The sequence below is a fragment of the Pongo pygmaeus genome, chromosome 6, assembly GCF_028885625.2.
Source record: "Pongo pygmaeus isolate AG05252 chromosome 6, NHGRI_mPonPyg2-v2.0_pri, whole genome shotgun sequence".
NCBI lineage: Eukaryota > Metazoa > Chordata > Mammalia > Primates > Hominidae > Pongo > Pongo pygmaeus.
The window spans coordinates 157398143-157416430 of NC_072379.2; the positions used below are offsets into that span (position 1 = coordinate 157398143).

Sequence of the window (18288 nt, forward strand, 5' to 3'; positions counted from 1 at the left end):
TCCCAGTGGTCAGAATCTGAGTTCTGACAAGCCTCACCACCATAGGCTGAAGTGCTCTGGGGTCCTAAATAAACTTGAAGGCTGTCTATGATGGAAGGACTATAATTCCTGGGCAAGTCTTGGTGCTGTGCTTGGCTTGTAGCCACTGGACTTGGGGTGCACACAACCTAGTAAGGTACCAGCTGGGGCAACTAAGGGTGCTAGTGTCACCCCTCCCTCAACCCTAGGCAGCACAGCTCACAGCTCCAAAAGAGACTCCTTCCTTCTCCTTGAGGAGAGGAGAGGGAAGAGTAAAGAGGACTTTGTCTTACAACTGAGATAACTGCTCAGCCAAAGTAGGATAGGGCACTGGGCAGAGTCATGAGGCCCCCATTCCAGGCCCTAGCTGCCAGGTGACATTTCTAGACACACCTTGGGCCAAAGGAAAATCCACTGCCTTGAAGGGAAGGTCCCAGTACTGGAAGGATTCATCATCTCCTGACTACAGAGCCTTTGGGCCCTGAATAATCAACAGTGGTACTCAGGCAGTACCCCATGGGCCTTGGGTAAGACTCAGAGATGTCCTGGCTTCAGGTCTGATCCGGTACAGTCCTAGTGGTGGAGTGGCCACAGAGGTGCTTGTGTCACCCCTCGCCCAGCTCCAAGAAGCTCCCGGAGGGGGGAGAGAGACCATCCGTTTGTTTGGGAGAATGTAAGAGAAAAGTCTGCCTGGTGATCCACAAAATTCTTCTGGATTGTATCCAAGACTGCCAAGGTGGTACTTCTATGAGTCTGAAAGAGCCATGAAATTACTGGGCTTTGAGTGGCCCCTAATGCAGATATGGCTGCAAGGATTAAAAACGTAGATCACAGCTCCAAAGTCTTTTCAAATACCTGGAAAGCCTTCCCAAGAAGGATGAGTACAAACAAGCCCAGATTTTAGCGACTACAATAAATACCTAACTCAGACACCAACAAACATCCAAGAGCATCAAGACCATCCAGGAAAACATGACCTCACCAAATGAACTAAATAAGGCACCAGGGACCAATCCTGGAGAGACAGGGATAGATATGTAACCTTTCAGACAAAGAATTAAAAATAGTTGTTTTAAAAAAATTCAGTGAAATTCAAGATAACATAGAAAAGACAAACAGAATCCTATCAGATAAACTTAACAATGAAATTAGAATAATTAAAAACAATCATGCAAAATCTCTGGAGTTGAAAAATATAACTGACCCACTGCAGAATGCCTCAGACTCTCTTGACAGCAGAGTTGACCAAGCAAGGCAAAGAATTAGTGAGCTTGAAGACTGGCTAGTTGAAAATATGCCGTCAGAGGAGACCAAAGAAAAAAGGATTTTAAAAAATGAAGCACACCCGCATAATCTAGAAAATAGCCTCAAAAAGACAAATCTAAGATTTATCGGCCTTAAAGAGGAGGGAGAGAGAGAAAGGAAGAGGTAGAAAGTTTAGTCGAAAGGATAATAATGAGAACTTCTCGAACCTAGAGAAAGATGTCAATGTTCAAGTATAAGAAGGCTATAAGAACACTAAACAGATTCAACCCAAATAAGACTACCTCAAGACATTTAATTATCAAACTCCCAAAGGTCAGGAATGAAGAAAGGATCCTAAAAGCTGCAAAAGAAAATAAACAAACAAACAAAATACAATGGAGCTCCAGTACATCTGGCAGCAGACTTTTCAGTGGAAACTTTACAGGCCAGGAAACGGGATTGTTATTTAAAGTGCTAAAGGAAAGAAACCCTTTTATTCTGAAATTATATATCCAACAAAAATGCATTTCAAATATGAAGGAAAAATACTTTCCCAGACAAACAAAAGCTGAAGGATTCCATCAAGACCAGACTTGTCCTATAAGAAATGCTAAAAGGATTTCTTCCGTCTGAAATAAAAGAATGTTAGTGAGCAGTAAGAAATCATCTGAAGGTACAAAACTCACTGGTAGTAGTAAGTACACAGAAAAACACAGAATATCATAACACTGTAATTGTGGTGTGTAAACTGCTCATATCTGGAGTTAAAAGACTAAAAGATGAACTGATCAAAAATAACTCCAACAACTTTTCAGATATAAACATATAAATAGAAACAACAAAAAGTTAAAAAGTAGGGGGATGAAGCTAAAGTGTAGAGTTTTTATTAGTTTTCTCTGTGCTGGTTTGTTAGTTTGCTTATGCAATCAATGTTAAGTTGTCATCCGTTTAAAATAATGGGTTATAAGATGTTATTTGCAAGCCTTATTGTAACCTCAAATCAAAAAACATAAACAGATACAACAAAAAGTAAAAAGCTAGAAATTAAAACATACCACCAAAGAAAATCACTTTCACTTAAAAAAAAGTAAGGAAAGAAATAAGAAAGAGAAGACCACAAAACAATCAGAAAACAAATAAAATGGCAAGAATAAGTTCTTACCTATCAATAACAACACTGAGTACACATGGACTAAACTCTCCAATCAAAAGACACCGAGTGGTTGAATGGATTAAAAAAAAGACCCAATCATCTGTTGCCTACAAAAGACACACTTCACCTATAAAGACAAATATAGACTAAAAAGAAAGGAATGGAAAAAGATAGTCCATGCAAATGGAAACCAAAAAAGAGCAAGAGTAGCTGTACTTGTATCAGACAAAATAGATTTCAAGACAAAACTACCAAAAGAGACAAAGAAGGTCATAATGATAAAGGGGTAAATTAAGCAAGAGGACATAACAATTGTAAATATATATGTACCCAACATTGGAGCATCCAGATATATAAAACAAATTTTATTAGAGTTAAAGCAAGAGACAGACCCCAATACAATAACAGCTGAAGACTTCCACATGCCACTTTCAGCACTGGACAGATCATTGAGACAGAAATTCAACGAAGATATATTGACCAAGCTGCACTATTGACCAAATGGACCGAATTGACATTTACAGAACATTTCATTCAGTGGCTATGAAATCCACATTCTTCTCCTCAACACTTGAATAATTCTCAAGAATCGCCCATACATTATGGCAAAAAAATGCATCTTTAAAAATTCAAAAACAAACTGAAATTATATCACGTATCTTCTCTGACCATGATGGAATAACACTAGAAATCAATAACAGGGAAAATTTTGGAAACTATACAAACACATGGAAATTAAACAATATGCTTCTGAATGACCAGTGGGTCAATGAGGAAATTAAGAAGAAAATTTAGAGATTTCTTGAAACAAATAATAATACAAACACAACATACCAAAAACCTGTGGGATGCAGCAAAAGCAGTACTAAGAGGAAAGTTTATAGCTATAAACACCTACATCAAAAAAAAAGAGAATACCCTCGAACAATCTAATGATGCATCTTAAAGAACTAGAAAAGCAAGAGCAAACCAAACCCAAAATTAGTAAAAGAAAAGAAATAATAAAGATTAGAGCAGAAATAAATCAAGTTGGAATGAAGAAAACAATACAAAAGATCAATGAAACAAAAAGTTGGTTTTTGAAAAGATAAACAAAATTGACAAACCATTTTCTAGTCTAAGAAAAAAAAAGACCCAAATAAATAAAATCAGAGATGAAAAAGGAGACATTACAACTAATACTGCAGTAATTCAAAGGATCATTAGAGGCTACTATGAGCAACTACATGCCAGTAAATTAGAAAACCCAGAAGAAATGGATAAATTCCTAGACACATAGAACCTACCAAGACTGAACCATGAAGAAATCCAAAACCTGAACAATCAATAACAAATAATGAGATTGAAGCTGTAATAAAGTCTCCAAGCAAAGAAAAGCCTGGGACTTGATCACTTCACTGCTGAATTTTACCAAATATTTAAAGAAGAATCTTACTCAAACTATTCCAAAAGATAGAGGAGGAGGAAACACTTCCAAATTCATTCCATTAAGCCAGTATTACCCTGATACCAAAACCAAAGACACATCAAAAAATAAAACTACAGGTCAATATCCCTGATGAATATTGATGCAAAAATCGTCAACAATCGTCAGCTGTCCTGGGGACAGGACAGTCTCTTCAATAAATGGTGCTGGGAAGACTGGATAACCACATGCAGAAGAATGACACTGGACTCCTAGCTCGTCGTATACAAAAATCACATAAAAATGGATTAAAGACATAAATCTAAGACCTCAAACTATGAAACGACTACAAGAAAACACTGGGAAAACTCCCTAGGATATTGGATAGTGTAAAGATTTATTTAGTAATACCCCATAAGCACAGGCAGCCAAAGCAACTTGAGTAATGCTCCACAAGCACAGGCAACCAAAGCAAAACTGGGCAGATGGGATCACATCAAGTGAAAAAACCTCTGCACAGCAAAGGAAACAACAAAGTGAAGAGATACCCATAGAATAGGAGAAAATATTTGCAAAATATTCATCTGACAAGGGATTAATAACCAGAATGTATAAAAAGCTCAAACAACTCTGTAGAAAAAAATTTAATCTAATTTAAAATGGGAAAATAGATATAACTCTGAATAGACATTTCTCAAAAAAGACATTCAGATGGCAAACGGGTATGAAAAGGTGCTCAACATCACTGATCATCAGAGAAATGCAAATCAAACCTACAATGAGATATCATCTCACCCAGTTAAAATAGCTTTTGTCCAAAAGACAGGCAATAACAAATGCTGGCGAGGATATAGGAAAAAGGGAACCCTCATACACACTGTTAGTAGAATTGTAAATTAGTACAACTATTATGGAGAGTAGTTTGGAGGTTCCTTAAAAAGCTGAAAATAGAGCTGTAATATAATCCAGCAATCCCACTGCTAGGTTTATACCCAAAAGGTAATCAGTGTATCAAATAGAGGATCCGCACTCCCATGTTTATTGCAGCACTGTTAACAATAGTGAACATTTGGAAGCAACCTAAATGTCCATCAACAGATGAATGGATTTAAAAAAATGTGGTACCTCTACACAATGGAGTACTATTCAGCCATAAAAAGGTGAGATTCTTTCATTTGCAACAACATGGATGGAACTGAAAATCGTTATGTTGAGTGAAATAAGCCAGACATAGAAAGACAAACTTTGCATGTTCTCACCGATTTGTGGGAACTGAAAATTAAAACAACTGAACTTAGAGAGAGTAGAACAACAGTTGCCAGAAGGAAGTAACCATTGTTACTGGGAAGGAAATTGGCAGGGGGCGGGAGGCAAGTGGGAATGGTTAATGAGTACAAAAATACAGTTAAGTAGAATGAATAAGATCTGGTACTTGACAGCACAACAGGGTAACTACAGTCAACAATAATTTATTGTACATTTAAAAATAACTAGGAGTATAACTGGATTATCTGTAACACAATGAAAGGATAAATACTTCAGGTGATGAACATCCCATTTACCCTGACATGATTATTATGCATTGTATGCCCGTATCAAAATATCCCATGTACCCCATAAATATATACACCTGTGTACCCACAAAAATTAAAAATTAAAAAAATAGACTTAATGGGTGCTGACTATGGCTAGACAGCAAGGAGCCTTACACCAAATACAAGTTTAGTTAGAAGACAGATTTTTATCTACTATGAAAGATGGAAACATCTTCCATCTACATGGAAATATTGTGGTCACAGCAAAGATACTCCTCAACCACAATGAGCACATAGTACCCGCCACTCACCCACTCCTCTACCTGCCCGCCATCATACCTTAGGTATTTTGTTCTTCCTAACAAAATCTTAAAAGACAGCAATTGGAATGGAATAAGGGGTATTGTTACTGTGAAAGCAATTATCATGGGGCTTAATGTACTGTATCCGGGAGCCAATTACAATATATTTATACTCAAATGTTATGACAAAGAGCTTTATAACAAGGGTGAAGTAGTTATGAAGGCAAAATCCATGTGATTATGCATTAATTACATGCACTGTGGATCACATGATAATTATGCTCAAAATTACCAAATAACTCTCAAGAATAATTATTATGCAATTTGTACATTTTAGATCTTATGGTAACACTTTAGCACTTAGAACTACCCCATGCAATTATCCATAATTATCTAATCACTAAATATCATGTAATTACAGAGATATATTTTTATGCCCTGTACAAAAACACATTACCAAAATCTTCAAATCAGGATGGCTCTGTGCTTGTGTGTATGTGTGTGTGTGTGTATGTGTGTGTGTGGCATAGGAAGTCCAGAACATGATGAGAACCACATATTCTGGATGGAATTAAAACAGCTCAGTAGATATAAGCTATCTTCATGAACACACAAATATTTTTTTCACATGCAAATCTAGATTTTTAAAATGTTATAGATGGCAAATTAAAGCAATTGTCATATTTCTAAATCTCAAAAGCCTAAATGGCATTACCCGAAGTGAAGAATGATAGGAAAATTCACCATTAGGATGGCCTCCAACTTACTGTAAACCACTGTAGTTGGAATATATCATTTAGAGTATAGGTCGCTGCAGAAAACAGGCCCCACACTCACTATTATCTATCCAATTTAAGATTAAATGTACTTAATAATAATCAAGTCTATCCCATTGCCAAAGCAACTTAAAAACACCCACTATGAAATGTACTTTTGTTTATATAGCTATTTCTGATCCATTCTTGGGAGTATACTCAATTGAAAGCACATTTGCAATGTTAGTATAATATCTATTATTGTGGATTTAGAAATAAGGATATTTTAACCATGCCATTCCTAAAAAGGATTCTCTTAATATTAATATTTATCAGGAAGCAGAAAATCAATGGCACAAAAAGAACTTTTCATGAAAAAAATCATTTATAAAATTTAAATAACTAAAATTTAAAAATTTTTTTCTAAAAATCATATAAGTCTGAGTTATGTCAACTTTGAGATCTATGATAAGGGCTCAGTTCTTCCAGAACAACAGTTGGTCAACTACTCAGAATCATCTGTACTGGGCAGTCTGAGAGGACCCTGTATACCTTAGCCCAGCCATCTCAGCCTTCCTGGAAGTCAGAAGAAACTGTGCTCTTAGATATAAAAAACAAACAAAACAATGCAGAGATATGGGAGTTTAAGCATCTCCTATGAACTTCTGTCCGTGGCATATCTTGGAGAAAATATAACCCTGGGAAGAAGGAATCCACTCCCAGAGATGACATACGTCCTCCCACTAAGTACAACTAAAATCTCTGAGCATACGTAAAACAAGCATAAGACTCTGAAGGATGGCAATAAGAAGGCAGAGCAGAGAAGGACGTGGTGGTGGATTCCCTGGGTTTTCTTTTTGCCTCATGTACCTCAGACTTGGAGTCAAAGAGGCCGCAATCTGGAAACACCAACGTGTGGACACACACACACACACACAACTAAAGCAGCCTTCCTCTAATCAAGGAGTCAGGAAAGAATCAACTCAGCAAGACAGAAAAATATTAGATATTAACAGCTCTACCCCAGCAAAACACCACAGAAAAAAGTACAGCCTCTCCCTACCCATGCCAACAAAGGCCAAATGGGGATCTAGACTTCCTCTCTCATGAGGCTGTAATAAGGCCTCCCCCCAGGCCCACCAGGTAGTGTCAGAGAAGGCCAAGTAGGGATCCAGAACTTTCGTCTCCATTGGGTTGTAATTACCACAACCCCTGCAGTGTCAGCGGAGACCATCTGGGAAGTTGAAACTCCCACCCCTCTCCCTAACCAAGCAGTAAAAAGACCCCACCTTCAGGTATCAACAGAGTCCTCCTGGGGAATCTAGACTTCCATCTCCACCTGTCAGTTACAAGGAATCACCATCACCACCCCTTACCCTCAGAAGAGCAGTGTCCAAAAAGAGACAGTTAAAATGCAAGGTTTAAATGAGATCCAGAATCATGACATAATACAAAAATGTCCAGATTTCAAAAGAAAATAACTGGTCATACAAAGAACAAAGAAGATCACAAAATAAATAGAAAAGAGACAATCCACAGAAACCAACACTGAGATGACTGAGATGTTAAAATTGCCTGAGAAATATTTTAAACCAGTTATGATAAAAATGCTTCAATGAGCAATTATGAACACACTTGAAACAAATGAAAAAGTAGGATGTCTCAGAAAATAGATGATGTAAATAAAAGCCAAATTGAAATATTATTACTGAAAGATACAATAACCAAAATAAACAACTCAGTGGATGCACATAACAGAAGGATGGAGAGACAGAGGAAAGAATCAGTGAAGTGAGGATAAAACAGTAGGAATTACTCAATGTCAACAACACAGAGAAAATAGTAGAAAAAAATGATAAAGCTTCAGCAACTGTGGGGCTATAACCAAAGATATAATATTCATGCCATCAGAGTTTCAAAAAGAAGACAAGATGACAAGTCTGAAAAGGTACTCAGAAAAATAATGGCTGAAAACTTCTCAATTTTGGAAGAAACATGAACCTAAAAATTTAAGAAGCTAAGCATACCCCAAACAGGGTAAACCCAAATCTCCTCCAAGACACATAATAATTAAGTTTCTGAAAACTTACAAAGAAAAATCTTGACAGCAGCCAGAGAAAAATGACACCTTACCTACAAGGAAAACACAATTCAAATGACAGGGGATTTCTTATCAGAAACAATGGAGGCCACAAGGAAACAGCACGTTTTTCAAGTGCTGAAAGAAAAATATGTCAACCCAGAATCCCACAAATCTATCAATCCAGATACCCAGTGAAGGTATCCTTCAGGAATAAGGGGGAAATAAAGATATCCCCAGATAAAGGAAAATTGTGTTTTTCACCAGACCAACTCTGAAAGAATTACTAAATTTATGTCTCCATATAGAAGAGAAATATAAAAAAAGGAATTTTGGAGCATCAGGAAGAATGCAAGAACATGGCAAGCAACAACCTGAGTAAGTACAATAAGCATTCCTTCTCTTGAGTTTTATGCTTGACAGTTCAATTAAACATCATACCACTGTCTAATATCATTTTAAATGCACATAGAGGAAATATTTAAACAATTATAATATAAATGAGGGGGATAAGTAAAATGTCATAAAGGAAGGTAAAGTTTCTATATTTCACCCAAACTGGTAAAATTATGACACCAGTAAACTTTAATAAGTTATGAATATGTATATGAATATTATATCTAGAACAATAAATAAAAGAAAGCTATCAAAGACATACACTCAAAAACATAGATAAAGTGGATTTCCAAAATCATTAACTCAAAGGAAGGGAGGAAGAAACAAAGAAACAAAAAATACAAGAACAAGTTGAAAATACAAAATTAAATGAGTTTTAAATCCTAACATATTAATAATTACATTAAATGTAAATGGGCTAAATATGACAATGAAAACACTGGCTGAGTGGGTTTTTTTTAAAAAAAAGACTCAACTATACACTATATGAAGCTCACTTTGAATAAAATGATACAGGAAGGTTGAAAGTAAAAATATTTTTAAAAATATATCATGTAAGTATTAATCAAAGGATGGAAGCAATAGCTATATTAATATCAGATAAGTTAATATTTAAACTTATCTGTAAAGAAAATGGCTACAGAGAACGGAATTACGGAGTTATAAATAGGTCAACCCACTAAGAAGATATGGCAATCCTATATATGAATTATATAGATAGAGCAACTAAACAAAAAATCAACAAAGATAGAAAAGAACTCAACAATACCATTAATCAACAGGCTCTAATGAACATTTATGGAACACTGTACCCAACAAGAGCAGAGTATATGTTATTTTCAATTGCCCATAGAATACATACCATGATAGACTTAATGCTGGGCCATAAAACATACTTCAGCAAAATTATAATCATTCAGAGTGTGTTCTCTGACCACAATATAGTCAAGGTAGAAATCAATAACCGAAAGATAATGGGGAAATATAACAACACGTTATGAAATAATCTATGGGTCAAAGAGAAGATAATACATTACATGTAATTAAAATAAAAGCACAACATATCAAAATTCATGGCACACACAGTTAAAACTGTGCTAAGTGAAATTTTTAGCACTAGATGCTTACATTAAAAAAGAGGGCCCTACTGGAGCACTTTTGCCAGTGGCCCCCACCCACCCTGCCAGGGCACTTTTGCCAGCAACCACCAATGGGGCAGTTTAGCTGGTGGCCCCTGATGGAGTGCTTTCATCAGCAGCCCAGCTGCACCTTGACCTCCCAGTGCAGCTGGTACTAAAGCTCAAGCGGCCAGAGGACAAAGCCACAGGCCTGGTCCCAGGTCACCAGGGTTAGAGCATACAGCCCAGGAGTGCCAAGCTGAACCTCGGCCCTATGAAAAATTTCAGAAACAAAGCCAATCAACTATATCCAACTTACACAACAGCAAAACTCTTATGAGAAATAACGAACATAAAAACAAAAAGCCCCATCCCCAGGGCAGCAACTTCAAAAGGATAAAAGAACATGAGCACTCACAGATGAGAAAACAGCACAAGAACTCTGGCAGTTCTAAAAGCCAGTGTCTTTTTACCTACAAATGAACACACTAGCTACCCAGCAATGGTTCTTAATCAAACTGAAATGACTGAAATGACAGACAGGATTCAGAGTCTAGATGGCAAGGAAACTCAGTGAGATACAGGAGAAAGTTGAAATTCAATCCAAGGAAATGATTTGAGAGTTGAAAGACAACATAGCCATTTTAAGAATAACCAAACTGAACTTCTGAAATTTAAAAATTCAATATGAGAATTTCATAATAAAATTGGAAGCATTAACATCAGAATAGACCAAGCTGAGAAAAGAATTTTAGAGCTTAAAGGCAGCTCTTTCAAATCAACACAGGCAGACAAAAATAAAGAAAAAAGAGTGTTAAAAAATGAATAAAACCTCTGAAAAGTATGGGATTATGTAAAGTGACCAAAACTATGACTCACTGGCATTTCTGAAAGAGAAGGAGAGAGAGTAAGCAACTTGGAAAACATATTTGAGGATATAGTCCATGAAAATTTTCCCAATCTCACTAGAGGTTGACATGATATTCAAGGAATTCAGAAAACCCCTGTGAGATACTATATAAGATGACCATCCCCAAGGCATATGGTCATCAGATTCTCCAAGGTTGTTGTGAAAGAAAAACTCTTAAAAGCAGTTAGACAGAAAGGGCAGGTCAGTTACAAAGAGAACCCATCAGGCTAACAGCAGACATTTCAGAAAAAAGCTTACAAGCCAGAAGAGACTGGGGGCCCTATTTTCAGCATCCTTAAAGAAAAAAAATTCCAATCAAGAATTTCATATCCCACAAAACTAAGCATCATAAGCAAAGAAGAAATAAAATCCTTTTTAGACAAGTGAACACTAAAGAAATTCACTATCATTAGACCTGCTTTACAAAGGTCCTTAAGGGAGTGCTAAACATGGAAACAAGAAAGATACCTGCCTCCACAAAAACACAAATACATAGCTCACTTGCACTATAAAGCAACTATACAATCAAGTTTACATGAAAACCAGCTAACAACACAAATGACAGGATTAAATCCTTACATATCAATATTAACCTTGAATGTAAACAGGCTAAACACCCATTTAAAAGGCATAGATTGACAACTTGAATAAAGAGGCAAGACCCAACTGTCTGCTGTCTTCAAGAACCCATCTCACATGTAATGACACACCTCGGCTCAAAGTAAAGGGATGGAGAAAGATCTATCTTGTAAGTGGAAAACAACAAAGAGCAGAGGTTGCTATTCTTATATCAGATGAAGCAGATTTTAAACGAGCAATGATCAAAAAGAACAAAGAGGGGCTTTACATAATGAAAAAGGGTTCAATTCAACATGAAGACTTAACTACCCTAAGTATTTATGCACCCAATATTGGGGCACCCAGATTCATAAAACAAGTTCTTAGAGACCTATAAAGAGACATAAACACAATAATAGGGGGAGATTTCAATATCCCACTGACAGCATTAGACAGATCATAGAGGCAGAAAACTAACAAAGATATTCTGGACTCAAACTCAACCCTTGATCAACTGGGTCTTCTAGACGTCTACAGAATACCCAACAACAACAGAATATATATTCTTCTTATCTGCACATGGCACGTACTCTAAGATCAGCCACATGCCATAAAGCAAGTCTCAAAAAAATCCAAAGGAAATTGAAATCATGCCAACTACACTCTTGGCCCACGTGTAATATAAATACAAATAAAAAACAAGAAGATCACTCAAAACTATCCAATTACATCAAAATTAAACATTCTGCTCCTAGATGACTTTTGGGTAAAGAATGAAATTAAGGCAGAAATCAAAAAATTATTTGAAACTAATGAAAACAGTGACACAACATACCAGAATACTTGAGACACAGCTAAAGTAGTGTTAAGAGGAAAGTTTATAGCACTAAACAACTACATCATAAAGTTAGAAAGATCTCAAATTAACAATATAACATTATACCTGGAAGAACTAGAAAAAAAAAAGAACAAACCAATCCCAAAGCTAGCAGAAGAAAAGAAAATATCAAAATCGGAGCAGAACTGAATGAAATTGAGACACAAAAACACAAACAAAAGAAAGTTCATTTTTTGAAATAATAAATAAGATTGGTAGACCACTAGCTAGATTAACAAAAATAGAAGACCTAAATAAGCACAATCAGAAATGTCAAAGGTAATATTACAAGAAAACCTTTTAGGTTTTCTAGGTTTTTTCTATTTCTTCTAGAACACCTTGAAGAAATAAATAAATTCCCAGAAACATACAACCTTGCAATATTGAACCAGGAAGAAATTCAAATCCTGAACAGATGAATAATGACTTTCAAAATTGAATTGCTAATAAAAAAAAACCTACCAACCAAAAAAGCCCGGAACCAGACAAATTCACAGCTGAATTCTACCAGACATAGAAAGCAGAGCTAGTACCAATCCTACTAAAATTACTTCAAAAAACCAAAAAGTAGGAACTCCTCCCTAAATCATTCTGTGACACTAAACAGAATTGAAAACAGAAACCATATGATCATCTCAGTAGATACACGAAGGGCTTTCAATAAAATTCAACGTCCCTTCATGTTAAAAACCTTCAACAAATTAGGCATCAAAGGACAAAGATAAAAGGAATATGCCTCAAAATAATAAGATCCATCAATTACAAACCCAAAGGCAACATAATATTCAACAGGCAAAAGTTGGAAGCATTTCCTGTGAGAACTGGAATGAAACAAAATGCCCACTCTCATCACTCCTATTCAACATAGTATTGGAAGTCCTAGCCAGAGCAGTCAGGCAAGGGAAAAAAATAAAAGGTATCCAAATAGGAAAAGAGGAAGTCAAATTATCTCTCTTCATAGATGATATACTATACATAGAAACCCCTAAAAACTCTGCCAAAAGACTCCTAGAACTAATAAATGACTTCGGTAAAGTTTCAGGAAAAAAATCAATGTATAAAAACCAGTAGCATACAATTCACTGACCCTTAGAAAACAAAAACAAAAACTAAAAAACTAATATCATTTCTATACATCAGTAATTTCCAAGCTGAGATCCAAATCAAGAATGCAATCCCATTTACATGTACAAAAAGAATAAAATACCTAAGGTTATAGCTAACCAAGAAAATGAAAGATCTCTACAAGAATTAAAAAACACTGCTGAAAGAAATCAGAGATAATACAAACAAATTGAACAACATTCCATGCTCATGGATAGGAAGAATCAATATTGTTAAAATGGTGACATTACCCAAAGCAATTTACAGATTCAATGCTATTCCTATCAAACCACCAGCATCATTTTTCACAGAATTAGAAAAAAAAAAGAATTATAAAATTCATATGGATCCAAAAAAAAAAAAGCCTGAATAGCCAAAGCAACCCTAAGCAAAAAGAACAAAGCTGGAGGAATCACACTACCTGACTTCAAAATATACTATAAGGCCATAGTAACCAAAACAGCATGGTACTGGTACAAAAAGAGACACATAGACCAATGGAACAGGTTAGAGAAACCGGAAATAAAGCCACACACCTACAAACATCTGATCTTCAACAAAGTCAACAAAAACAAGAAGTGGAGAAAGGACTCCCTATTCAATAAATGGTGCTAGGATAGCTGGTTAGCCATATGCAGAAGATTGAAACTTGACTCCTTCCTTTTACCATATACAAAAATCAACTTAAGGTGGCTTAAAGATTTAAATGTAAGACCTAAAACCATAAAAACCCTAGAAGAAAATGTAGGACACACCACTCTGGACATAGGCCTTAGCAAAGATTTATTGATAACATCTCCAAAAGCAACTGCAAGAAAAAAAAAAAAGACAAGAGGGACCTAATTAAACCAAAGCGCTTCTGAACAACAAAAGCAACTATTAACAGGTAAATAGACAACCTATAGGGTAGGAAAAAATATTTGCAAACTATGCATCTGCATTAGTCCATTTTCACACTGCTGATAAAGACACACTTGAGACTGGGTAAATTAAAAGAGCAAGAGGTTTCATGGACCCATAGTTCCATGTGGCTGGGGAGGCCTCACAATCATGGTGGAAGGTGAAAAGCACATCTTACATGGCAGCAGGCAAGAGAGAGAATGAATGCCAAGCAGAAGGGGTTTCCTTCAGATCCATCAGATCTCATGAGACTTATTCACTAACATGAGAACAATATGGGGGAAACTGCCCCATGAGTCAATTATCTCCCACCAGGGCCCCTCCCACAACACGTGGAAATTATGGAAGCTACAATTTAAGATGAGATGTGGGTGGGGACACAGCCAAACCATATCAGCATCCAAAAGAAATTTAATATCCAGAATCTGTAAGGAACTTAAATTATTCAACAAGCAAAAAGCAACCCCATTAAAAAATGGGCAGGAGACATGAACAGACACTTCTTAAAAGAAGACATAGAAGTGGCCAAGAAACGTAGGAAAAATGTTCATCATTACTAATCATCAGAGAAATGCAAATCAAAACCAAAATGAGATACTATTTCACATTAGCCAGAATGAATATTTTTAAAAAGTCAAAAAATAACAGATGTTGACAAGGTTGCAGAGAACAGGGAATGCTTATACACTGCTGGTGGGAATGTAAAGTAGTTCAGCTGGTGTAGAAAGCAGTTTGGAAATTTCTCAAAGAACTTAACATAGAACTACCATTCGACCCAGCAATCCCAGTATGGGCATATAGCCAAAGGAAAATAAATCATCCTACCAAAAAGACACATGCAACTGTACATTCATCACAGTATTATTCACAATAGCAAAGACATGGAATCAACCTAGATACCCACTAATGATGGACTGGAAAAAGAAAATATGATACACATACACCATGGACTACTACACAGCCATAAAAATAATGAAATCATGTCCTTTGCAGCAACACAGATGCAGCTGTAGGCCATCATCCTAAGCAAATTAATATAGGAACAGAAAACCAAATACTGCGTGTTCTCACTTATAAGTGGAAACTAAACACTGAGTACACACAGACACGAAAATGAGGACCACCGACGCCGAGGACTACGAGAGGCAGAGGGTGGGAGGAAAATGTGGGTTGAAAAGCTATAAGGGACTAGGTTCACTACCTGGGTGGCAGGATCGTTATCACACCAAACTGTAACAACACACAATTCACCCATGCATATGTACCCTCAAACCGAAAACAAAAGTCGAAAGAAAAATAAAAAGTCTCAAATCAATAATCTGAATTCTTCAAGAATCTGTAATAAAGGAGAACACAATAAATCCAAATAAAGTAGAAGAAAATAAATAACAAGGATAAGAAAAGAAATCAATGTAATTTAAGTGAGAAAAACAATAGAGAAGATAAATGACAATGAAAGCTGGTTCCTTGAAAAAAATCAGTAAAACTGACAAATCTCTATCAAGACTAACAAAAAACAAGAGAGAAGACACAAATTATCAATATAAGCAAAGAAACAGGGGAAGTCACTACAGACTCTGCAAACATCAAAAGGATAATCAGGGAATAAACAACTCTACACACATAAACCTGGCAACATAGATGAAATGGATCGATTCCTTGAAATCCACAAGTTACCTCAATTCATCCAATGTGAAATCAATAATTTGAATAGTTCTACACTATTAAGGAACTTGAATTAATAATTAAATATCTACCCAGAAAGAAATAATCAGGCCCAGATGGTTTCACCAAAGAATTATACCAAACATTTAAGGAGGAATTAAAACAAATTCCATAAATATCTTCCAGAAAATAGAAGGTGAGGAGACAGTTCCCAATTTATTTTATGTAGCTAATATTAACCCAATACCAAAAGCAAACAAAGACAGTAAAAAGAAAGAAACCTACAGACCAAAATCCCTCACAAATGTAGACACAAAAATCCTTTACAAAATATTAGCAAATAAAATCCAGCAATATATGAAAATAATGATACATCATGAGGTTTATTCCAGGAATGAAAGGCTGGTTCACTATTTCAAAACAAATCAATGTAATCCACCATATTAATAGGCTAAAGAAGAAAAAAATCACATGATTATAGCAATCGATGCAGAAAAGACATTTAAAAATTCAACACTCATTCATGATGAAAACTTTCAGAACGACAGAAATCAAGGGGAACTTTATCAAGTTGATAATAAACATCTACAAAACCCCACATTTCACTATACTTAATGGTGAGTAACCATCAAAAGCTTTCACTGAAGACTAGGAACAAAGCAAGGATGTCTGCTCTCACCAATCTTATTCAACATAAAGCTGGAAGTTCCAGCCAGTGCAATAGGGCAAGATAAAAAAAAAAAAAAAAAAAAAAGGCATGCAGACACAAAGGAAGAAATTAAACTGTACCTATGTCCTATTTCCTGATTATCTACATAGAAAACCCCAAGGACTCTACAAAAAATATAAAAACCTCCTAAACCTAATAAGTTCTTGTACTATATACTAACAATGAAGACATGAAAACTGAAATTAAAATACTATTTAAAACCACTCAAAGAATACTTAGGTGTAAATTTAACAAACCATGTACAGGACCTATATGCTGAAACACACACAATGGTGATGAAAGAAACCAAAGATCAAAATAAATGACAGACATACCATGTTGGCAGATCAGAAGTTTCAACCTAATAATGATGTCAACTCTCCCCAAATTGATACAGAGGTTTAACATAATTCCTATAAAAAATCCCAGGGAAATACTTTGTAGATACAGAAAAGCAAGTTATATGGAAGAGCAAAGGAACTAGAGTAGCTAAAACAATTTGGGAAAATTAAAGTGGAAGGAGTGATCATATATAATTTCAAATCTTATACAGGTACAGTAATCAAGACTGTGTAGTATTGGTGAAGAGATACAAATAATACAATGGAATAGAAAACCCAGAAATAGATCCATAAAAATATGTCCATGTTATTTTTGACAAAGGTGCATAAACAATTTAATGGTAGGAAAATTTGCCTTTTCAGCAAATGGTCCTGGAGTGATTGGACATCCACAGGCAAAAACAGGAACCTCTATGTAAGCTTCACAGTCTACACAAAAGCAACTCATGGACATAAATGTAAAAATGCAAAACTATAAAACTTTTAGAAAAAAGACAACAGAAAATCTTTGGAAGCTAGAGCTAGGCAAAAAGTTCTTAGACTTGACATCAAACATCTTCCATAAAAAGAAAAATTGACAAATTGGCCTTCATCAAAATTAAAAACTTTTGCTATGTGGAAAGGCCCTCTTAAGAGCTGAAAGAACGAATGCAGAGTTGGAGAAAATATTGGCAAACCACGTATCTGAGTATCAGGAATATACACAGAACTCTCAAAACTAAACATTAAAAACATCCAATTAGAAAAAGGGTGAGAGATGAAAAGACATTTCGACAAAGAGGATCTACTGATGGCAAATAACCACATGAAGAGATGCTGACCATCATTAGCCATCAGGGAAATGTCAATTACACCCACAATGAGATGCCACCACACACCTATCAGAAAGGCTAAAATAAAAAATAGGGACAACATCAAATGCTGGAAAGGATTTGGATTCAGAAAAACTGTGTCACTGTTACTTTTTTTTTTCTTTTTTGCTGTGAATGTCAAATGTTGTTCTGGAAAATGGTTTGAGAGTTCCTTTAAAAACTAAACATATACTTATCATAAGACACAAAAATTGAACCCCTGACCATTCATCCCAAAGAAGTGAAGACTTATGTTCAAACAAAATCTTGTGTATGAATGTTCACCAGTTTTATTTAGAATAGCCCCAAACTGGGAACCACAGAGTCCCTCAGCAGGTGGATGGTTATCATGCAGCACCTCTACAC

General features: G+C 35.7%; 1 protein-coding gene across 3 annotated transcripts in view; it reads right to left on the reverse strand.

The window, feature by feature from the left end:
- Nucleotides 1-18288, reverse strand: part of PTPRN2 (protein tyrosine phosphatase receptor type N2) — a 1025817-nt gene that overhangs the window by 655744 nt on the left and 351785 nt on the right. The window lies entirely within an intron of this gene.